Consider the following 10,316-nt stretch of genomic DNA (forward strand, 5'->3'; position numbering starts at 1 on the left):
ACAAAACTCTGTGTAACCTTGAACTTTTATAGTCTGGATAATACAGTTAAGTGAGAATTACTCATAAACGTGGATGGCAAAGAACATTAAAAAGACCCGAGTGACGTCAACATCGTTCTATCTATACAACACAACACACACACACACAAACACATAATGTAATTTAATGCAATGCAATGCAATATTTCGGATATTTCAGCTTTTTTTCGTGCAATATCCACTAAATGTGCTCAAAGCACTATAATCAGTTCTCAAGCCTACAGCAACACTTAAATACGTAGGAGCAGACATATTATGCATGCAAGACGCCGTTACAATTTCTTTTTCGACGGAGACAATAATGTTGATGCCCAGATTCTCATTTTACACCTGAGTACCGTGAGAGAATACAAGTGACGAGACTTTTCTGCGGATTTAATATTGCGCAGCCCAGATCTGAATCCGAATCAGGCCGCAATACAGTATAGATGGAATGAAGTTGACGTCACTCGGGTCTTTGTTATTGTTTTTTTTTTGCCATCCACGTTTATGAGTAATTCTCAGTTAACTGTATTTTTCACACTATAAAAGTTCATAGTTACACAGAGTTTTTGTGTGGTGTTCCGTTATACTTCCGGATGGCAATGTTGTGAGCATCTTAGTCAAGCGCAGACTAGCAATAATACAACACAAAAAAGATAGTATGCGCCTGGCCAAGAAGAGTCACAACATTGCCATCCGGAAGTATAACGGACCAACACACAAAACTATGTGTAACCATAAACGTTTATAGTTTGGCTAATACCGTTTAGTGAGAATTACTCATAAACGCGGATGACAAAAAGCAAAACTAAAGACTTCATTCAATCTATAGATGAAACTCACAACATTGCCATCCGGAAGTATAACGGACCAACACACAAAACTAAGCGTAACCATGAACTTTTATAGTCTGGTTAATACAGTTTAGTGAGACTTTCTCATAAGCATGGATGACAATGAAAATAATAACAATGACCTGAGTGATGTCAACTTCATTCTCTCTATATAATTTTGTAAAGAGAATGCAGTATTAACCAAAAGATTTTTGACCAATCAAACCATGGAATTTGTAACATACCCTCACACGTGCTCTGGCAAACATACATAGTTGGTTGTTTATAAAAAGTAACGTGAATGAAAACGATCTCTCTCTGATCATTGCTGTTGTTTTTATACCGCGAAATGGTGACTAGTTATCGCAAGATGTTCTCGATCAGATTATTAATGATTAAATTTACACATTTGCACCCACTTCTGGGGGACTGAACGGGGACGTCCAGTCCGACTCCTCCGCAGGTAGCGAGTCCAAAATCGTACGATACCCCTTGCGGACACAGCGCTCAAAAGCCCGACTAGGGACCCGATTGTTACGGTTCAATCTAGCGACTAAAATAATACATCGGCTGTGTCCTGCGACTGGATCTGCTGGTACTCCGTGTACATTTCTCCCACTCTTCTGTCCAGCAGGGGGTGTAGAATTTCCGTTTGCTAACCCTGGTATCGCATTTTTCAGCTACAGGTGTGTTTAGACGTTCGCTTATTTCTCGTCCGTGCCGACGACCCTGGCGACACGATCGCGGTAGAATTTGGCTAGGCGGCCGACCGCTTCGCCAATGCAAATCCTGTGTGGTGTACATATCATTGAACATAGTTAGTAGTGTGGGCCCGGGATGGCCGAGGCCATTCTGGCACCGGGTTGGATCAGTTGGATCACTATAGGCCCGGCCACATCCAGGATGGTCACGTGACGGTCAACCGGAATTGCTCCTTGCCCCCGATATGACCACTATGGGAGGCCAGGAACCCCATCGGCTGGTTATTTTTTCCCACGGACGGATTGAGGTGGATTTTTCATGGCTCACAACGAGTCTAGTTTCATCAAAATATAAACTAGCTTGGTGCCAATTTCTTCCGGGTCAAACCCTACATATACTGGACCATCGATGCACTTGTCAATTATTATTTTAGAAATAAATGACAAATGAAAACTTCAAGAAAAATAACATAAAAAGGAAAAATGCAATGCATAAGGTCCAAAACCCGTATAAAACATATCGAGGTGATGTTGTTTCATGTCATCAACTTTTTTTTCGATCGTTTTATATTTCCGATAAATCAAATGATTGAATGTTCCCGCGAGAGCAGGATTAACTGGATTAGATTGTATTTTTTCAATGTTTTGTCTGTTCTTTTTACATGGGTTTGATTTTGTATTGAAAAGAAAGAATGAAGGAACAGATAATTCGCGAAAAAGCAAAAGAAACACTTAAAATGGCGTATGAGTTGAATTTTCAATTGTATGCCGACGATACTCAAATTTATTTCCCGATACGAGAGTGGATATTGCATCTCGAGTGGAAGCGTGCGTGAAAGACATAAAAGATTGGATTGTTTTTAATAAATTAAAGTTAAATGGATAAAACGGAAATAATACGTTTTTTAATGGAAATAACCGGAAAAGAACAGAAATAGAATCATTGAGCATTGCTGGAAGTCAAATTAAGATTGTAAATGGTGGAAATGTCAGGAATTTAGGTGCATATTTAGATTCACGATTGTGTATGGACGTTCATGTTAGTAAAGTTGCTCAGATTTGTCATCTTCATCTCCATAAAATTTATAAAATTAGACATCTTTTGGATACTGAGTCAAAACATTAATGACATCATTTGTACTAAACCGAATAGATTACCGTAACGTTCTGTTACTATCGTCACCAAAATATATAATTAGACAGCTTCAGAAAGTGGAAAATAGAGCTGCTAGAATGGTGACTGGCTGTGGGGTGAAAGAGCAGGTAACGCCGATTTTAATAACTTTGCATTGGCTCCCTGTTAAAAGCCGAATTATGTTCAAAATTCGATGCCATGCTTTTACATGTTTTAATAAGACAGCTCCTGTATACCTACAAAATATGGTTAATCTCTATGTGCCGGAGAGAGAGAACTTAGATCCAGTGGTCAAGATCTCTTCCAGGTTCCTCGCTGTAGATCGTCTTTTAGTGAGAGATCTTTTAGCCAGTCGGCACCCGTCTTATGGAACCAACTGCCTTCGTCTCTCAAAAAATGTCCGACATTTGAAAAAAAAAAATAAAAAGAAACTTAAAACACGTCTCTTTAGAAAATCATTTGATGTTTAACATTTCTATCAGGCCTACATATTATAGATATCCTAAATTTTCATCTTGTAGCACAGTGCGTGGGGTTCCTACATCCCATAGTGGGCAGGGAGGTACTTATTGTGTCTTCTATCCCCCTATATCTGTTTTCCAACTTGCATTCTGTCTTTGTCTTGGAATGAGATTGCTTGGTTTTGTCCTGGCGCTGGTCGGGGTCCTGGCTGGGAGGGAAACAGTCGAATGCATAGTTATTGTTTTGGGAGATGATATTTTTTTCCTTGTAAATCATCACTCTGTTATGTATTATTATATTTGTTCTAATTTATAATGTAAGCATTTGAGTGTATTCCTCTTAGTGGGGGCCGTGCTTGTGTCCGGATGAGACTTATTGGTGATCTCAAACTTAGAACATTGATGGTATGCTCTTGGAATCTACATCTGATCCCTATTTGTTCCCAGTTCCCCTTTGTCTTACTTTTTCTTGGATGCTTTAATTGTAATTCTAGAACTTTTTACTGTCCCATTTTCTTCTTTTTACTGGCGCTGCTATAACCTAAATGTGTTGCAAGCGCCGTAAAACCCTTAAAAACAAAAAACAAAAAAACAGTGCGTGGTAATTAAATTACAAATTGATTGATGCTATTAAAATATGATAGATTTTATGCCTAAATTATTAATTTATTGTTCTGTTTTATTTGCATATTGTAAAGCGCCTCTGAGCACATTAATAATAATAATAATAATAATAATAATAATAATAATAATAATAATAATACTTTATTGCATCCCAAAAAGGAAATTTTTTGTACAGACGTGTTATAATTTACACAATAAGATAAAAATACAATGGAAATAGGATGTATATATATAAAAAAAAAAAAAGGAGCAGCTCTATGCCCAGAGCTGCGCTTTATAATATGAATAATTTCAACACTGTAAAATAGTTAAAACTGTCACTATAAATTGAAAATTGAAAAGATTGCAAAACAAATAAATTAATAAATTAATATTTATATTTTAAAAAGTAAAAATGAGAAATAATTCTATAAAATGATTATTGCTTGTTGTTATAAAGCCTAATACTGGACGGCAGAAACGATTTTCGGTGTCTCTCTGTTTTGGTTGAAATAGAGAAAGGGCGACCACTTCTTTCTGACATAATAACTGATGGTCTTAGTGGATGATACTGGTCATTTAATATTTTAGTTATTTTATTTATACAAAATTTCTCGTATAAAAGATCTACATCGTCAACATCATTTATATAGCGTTTAATGGATTTTTTAATATTTGAATTTATTTTGTTCCTTTCCACTGCTAAGCAATTGCCTCCCCAAGCTGTTATAAAAATGACAAAACACTTTCAATTACTGCTCTATAAAATAATGTGCAGAGGGTTTTATCTATTCTAAACTGAGAGAGTTTTGATAAAAAATATGTACGTCTGCACATCTTATGCCTAATTACTTTCAAGTGTTCATCCCACTTGAGCCTGTCATCAATCGTTACACCAAGGTATTTGTAGTGAGGAACTCGCTGGACGAATTGGTCCTTTAATTTTAACGGTTCTATCGGTTCCTTCACTCTCCTAAAGTCAATCACTAGCTCCTTTGTCTTGCTTATGTTAAGCTCTAGGTGGTGGGCATCACACCAAGACACAAATCTATCAATTTCTTGCCTATAAGCCACTTCGTTGCCATTTGTTATGAGGCCTTGAAGAGCGGTGTCATCTGCAAACTTTATTAAAGGTACACTCAGGTTTTGACTTCTACAGTCATTCGTGTATATTGTGAATAATACAGGGGACAATACACAACCTTGAGGAGCACCAGTATTTGTAGTTATACAGGAAGATTTGTTTTGTCCTAATTGAACATATTGTGCTCTCTCCGTAAGAAATTCGAGCACCCAAGCAATTATATACTTGTTTAAATTCAGACTAGTCAATTTTTGAACAACCAACTGAGGTTGCATTGTATTGAACGCTGAAGAAAAATCTGCAAAAAGCAATCTGCAATAGCTCCTAGGTGATCTAGATGCCTGTAGATGTTGTTTGTAAACAGCAAAATGGCATCCTCTACGCCACGTCCTGGTTTGTAAGCAAATTGATGACTATCACTCAATGGCATAAACTGATTCCTAATTTTAACAAGAACAAGTTTTTCTAAAGATTTCATGACTATTGAAGTCAATGCAACAGGTCTGAGATCGTTCATAGTTTCAAGTTTTTTCTTTTTTTGGAACAGGAATAATTTTTGAAGTTTTCCAAATTTCAGGGATCGAAACGCATTGGAGGGACCAGTTAAAAATATGTGTATAAATGGGGGAAAGCTGATGGGCACATTCTTTTAATAATTTTCCTTTCAATCCATCCGGCCCAGCAGCCTTCCTCTCGTTTAGTTTCGAAAATACGAATCTCGTTTCCTCTTCACTGACCTCAATAGCCATTTCATCTTCCAAAGCCCTGTCTAATTTATGTTTTTCATTTTCAATATCAAATTTGTTTGCTGTGTCGAAACGTGAATAAAATTTATTTAAAGTTTCAATTTCGATATCTTCTGATATAATCGTGGGCTTTGGATTATAGTTAACAGCAGTTTTAAGCCCCCGCCACGTGTCCCGTATATCCCCAGAAGAAAAGATTTTTCAATTTTATTTTTGTACTTGTCTCTACAACTAGATATTACCCTCTTTATCTCTTTTTGTTTTGTTTTCAGATCTTTTTTGTGTCCACTAGTAAGAGAGTTTTCTTTGGTTCAATAAAAGTTTTAGATCTTTTGTTATCCAAGGCTTGTTGTTAGGATAATATTTTATTTCTTTTTTACTAGACACTAGCTGTTCACAGAATTTTAAATACTCACTCACACAGTCATTCAGCTCATCCACACTATCACATGATTCGATAAAAACATTCCAGTCAGTGCATTCAAAACAACCACGCAAATCTTCACACACACTTCCGTTCCAGATCTGTACACTTTTCTTTACTGGTTTTACACGTTTAAAAACAGGGCGGTAGGTGGGGAGTAGCAAGAGCATGCAGTGTCAGATAAACCTAATGGGGCACGGGGTAAACATTTATAACTATTTTTAATATTACACAGGAATAAATCTAATGTTTTTTTGTCCCTTGTCTCGCAGTCCACGTATTGATGAAGTCCCGGGAGAGTAAAATCGTTACATTGGTTAAAATCGCCAGTGACCATCAATACGGCATCGGGTGACTTAATTTGAATGTCCTGTATTTCTTTCCTCAAAATATTTTTCGCTGTGTTGTTGTCTGATGATGGTGGAATGTAGACGTTGATGATGATGACATGAGTAAATTCCCGGGGTAGATAATAAGGTCGTGACGAAACAGTAATAAATTCAATATAGTCGTCACAATACATTTTCTTTATTGACAGTTATTGGGGTGGCACCATTTGTTTTTAATATATGTGCACACCCCACCCCCAGTTCGTTTATTTACATTAGTCCGATCTCCTCGAAATAGTGAATATTGTTCAATATCAAAACATGATGATGGTATGTGAGGAGATAGCCAAGTCTCTGTTAACGCTATTATGGAGGCTTGACGATAGTCACTATTAAAACGACACAGTGAAAACAGTTCATCAATTTTATTTTTCAGTGATCTTACATTACCTGTCACTACACAGGTAAAAATGGACGAAAAGGCCGCCTGTTTAATTTTGTTTTTATTCCTCCTTTTCTCCCCCTCTTTCTTACTTTAATAAACGATGTGTCAATAGTGGGTGGTGGGGGTGACACGGGTTGGAGGGATCGGAGAGTCTCTGAAGTATAAGTTATCGATAGGGCAAAATCACAGGCTAAAACACCATTTATGCTTATAAATATACTAATAAATATAAAAATCAGGAACAATATATACTTCACATCCATTTTGAATAAAAATTAGGCGTAAATTCCGACGATTGAATGATAAATGAATAAAAATATGTGTAGAAAATAGGTAAACATTCACAACACGTCTGTTGTCGCCGGAAGCCATCCACATTGTGGATCTAGGCGCTATATAAATTCAATCATTCATTCATTCATTAAAAGAATTTAGTTAGTGCTACATACTTACATTAGCATCTGCAATGGTCGTTAATAATACCAGAGCGACAACAGCGACATCTGGAAGAAATAACAAAACTTTTATAAAGACCTAGAATCTAAATCAGAGTTAAGAGTTAGGACCATAGTAATCAGAGACGTAATGAGGCATTGGTTAGGACCATAGTAATCAGAGACGTAATGAGGCATTGGTTAGGACATATACTCTAATTCAAAGGCCTAAATCAGAGTTAAGAGTTAGGACCACAGTAATCAGAGACGTAATGAGGCATTGGTTAGGACCATAGTAAGAAGGACCATAGTTAGAATTATTCATAAGGATGGATGGCAACAAACAATAACAAAGACCTGAGTGGTGTCAACTTCGTTCTATCTATAAGAAAAAACCAAAACGTATTTTCAAAACGCCAATTATTTTACTTGCTTATGAACACATCAGAAATAAATGTTGCACTCCTTTTTTATGATAATGATTAGGTCGATCCAACTGATGCTGCTGATGATGATGGTGATGATAATGATGATTGTGATGATGATGATGATGATGATGATGATGATAATGATGATGATGATGATGATGATGATGATGATGATGATGATGACGATGGTGATGATGATGATGATGATGATGATGATGATGATGATGATATGAATTATAAAAACAAAAACCATGGAATGATAATGCTCTCCTTTCAAATAAAAGGAACTGATTGTCAAACATTCAAAGTGTAATTTTAGAAATAACATATACGTATCTTATTGTTTGATATTGGGAATTTAATTTCAAAAACACCTGTGTAGAAGATTCCTTTATATTTGTTTTTAAATAGATGTAAAATGGTCGTTTTTGTAACCATTTTTTTAGTCCAAGATGTTCTTGTTTTGATTTGTCTTTCGCTTTTCATGAAGAGCAAGAACACATAGATCAAGCATTTTATCATCCAAACATCGTCAGCAATGTTTACTGTCGTGAAAGAGCAGAGAATGATCGTCTCATCGGCGCTGTTTTCCTTGCCAATCCAATCTCCACGGTTTCACCGAGGGCAAATCGTGGAGATTGGACCGGCGAGGCAAAACCGTGACGGGCCGATCGAGCCGGCAAACCTCCAAGCTTTGCCCCTGCGTGTAAATGGCCCATGCGTCAAAGTTTCAACTTTTGGGTTGGGTTCCGAACCTCCCATAATGGGCAGGGAGGCCCTTATTTCTATCCCCCTATATTTGTTTTCTAATATACCTCCTATCTTTGTTTTGGAATGAGATAACTTGGTTTCGTCCTGGCTGTGAAGGGAAAAGTCAAATTTAAAGTTAGCGTTTAGGGAGATGATATTTTTAGTCTTGCATTGCATTAGTTTTTATTTTACATAATATATAATTTGTTAACATTTGAGTGTGTTCCTCTTAGTGGAGACATGTGCTTGTGTCGGGAAGAGACACTGAGGTGATCTGAGACTAAGTACATTGATGGTGTGCTCTTGTAATCTATATCAGTTCCATTTTTGGACTAATTCCCCTTTGTCTTACTTTTTCTTGGGTGCTTTAATTGTAATTCTAGACCTTTTACTGTCCCAGTTTCTTCATTTTTACTAGCGCGGACATGACCTAAATGTGTTGCAAGCGCCGTAAAACCCTTAAAAACATAAAAGCAAAAGATTCAACTTTGTGCAACCTTCAGCGAGACTTCTCCCTACATGTCGTAATTTGTGTGTCTTAACACTGGATTACAAATTCACACAAACATTTGAAACCGACACGGGGTAGATAGCTTTGGTCGGGTTCACAAGCAGAGTGATATCCTTCAAATAAGTACGAGGATAATTACTTTGGCAAATTAGTGTCAAATTGCCACAAGTTACCGTGGACGTCCCACGTTGACGCAATCACACGTCATAGTCATAGCAAACAACGTGTGCCCCATACCTGTCTACGACCGATGCTAATATAAATACGTGCATGCGCGTATCGAAAATAATGGAGTTTCACGTTTTATCTAAAACATTTTCAATATCAAAAAGAAAGCTGATCTTCTTGAAAATGTACCTAGATCGTCTCCTTCCAAATTTGGAGTTATTTAAGTATTTGTAAGAGCAGCAGCCGTACAAACACGTAGAAGGGTTTCACTATTTCTGCCAACATCTAGAGATTTTCTCCATATCAAAAAGATAAGAAAAGTAGAAATAATTTTAGATTACGCGTCAGTCGGGACATTTCAATCACAGCGGAATTTAAATTCCTAGGAACTTGGTATACAATCAGTTAAATGCTCATCAATTCTTTTCCAAACATTCACTACTATCGCAAAACCTGAAATTAAAAGAAATGTTAAACAGGATTTACATCTAATGAGAAATTATAGTAGTCTTTCGCCTGGTAGTCAACAACATATAAAAATAAACAAAATAAAAACAATATTTTTTAATAAAGTATCTTTTCCCTATCATAATACTTACATAATACTGCCTTGAAATTCATTTCCAAAGAATATTATATCGTGATAATCAAAGTGTTAACACTGACACTGAAGAAAGGTAAAGTGTGTTTTCCTCGGCACTTCTGCTACATGTGAGTTGACACGGCTTATTATATTATAGGAGTTAGATTAATCCCTCATTACACATTCAATACATCATGCATCATTAAATAAATAGACGATTTATTTACAAACAGCAATTGTCTCCTACGTAACGCCGGACATATTTAACACAGAGATTGTTCATCACCTCTCATGTTAAAGGCTCCATACACGCACGGTTTTGATCGTGTTTCGAACGCCGATCGATCAAGCAAACCGGGGTGAAAACGCAATGTGTGTGGCCAAATACCTGGCCGATAAGCAGAGGGACGGTCGACCGCTGGCAAAGCACGCCTTGCTTAATATTTTTCGAGGCGATCGGCGATCGGGGGCGTGGCAGTATAAAAAATTGGACAATTGTTTTCGGATTTTCGCTGTTTTGACGTCAGATTCTTGATCAGCGTCGAATTTACAATAGGTTTGATACCAAGAACTATGTTTTTACTCCAAAAATTGATGACATTAGAAATAAATTTTAATTAATATTGAGGCTATGTGGCCGACAGAACAGTGCCCCTCCTT

General features: G+C 36.8%; 1 long non-coding RNA gene across 1 annotated transcript in view; it reads right to left on the minus strand.

The window, feature by feature from the left end:
* Positions 1-9,982, minus strand: part of LOC144971928 (uncharacterized) — a 13,589-nt gene extending 3,607 nt beyond the window's left edge. Inside the window, exons 1-2 of the long non-coding RNA XR_013645198.1 lie at positions 9,673-9,982; positions 7,236-7,285 (exon numbers count right to left, since the gene is read on the minus strand). This is a non-coding gene — a long non-coding RNA (uncharacterized LOC144971928). The remainder of the gene's footprint in view (positions 1-7,235; positions 7,286-9,672) is intronic.
* Between the last annotated feature and the right edge of the window lie 334 nt (positions 9,983-10,316).

This window comes from Berghia stephanieae, chromosome 4 (assembly GCF_034508935.2).
Source record: "Berghia stephanieae isolate SIO BIC M18660-M18661 chromosome 4, UCSD_Bste_1.3, whole genome shotgun sequence".
Classification (NCBI taxonomy): domain Eukaryota; kingdom Metazoa; phylum Mollusca; class Gastropoda; order Nudibranchia; family Aeolidiidae; genus Berghia; species Berghia stephanieae.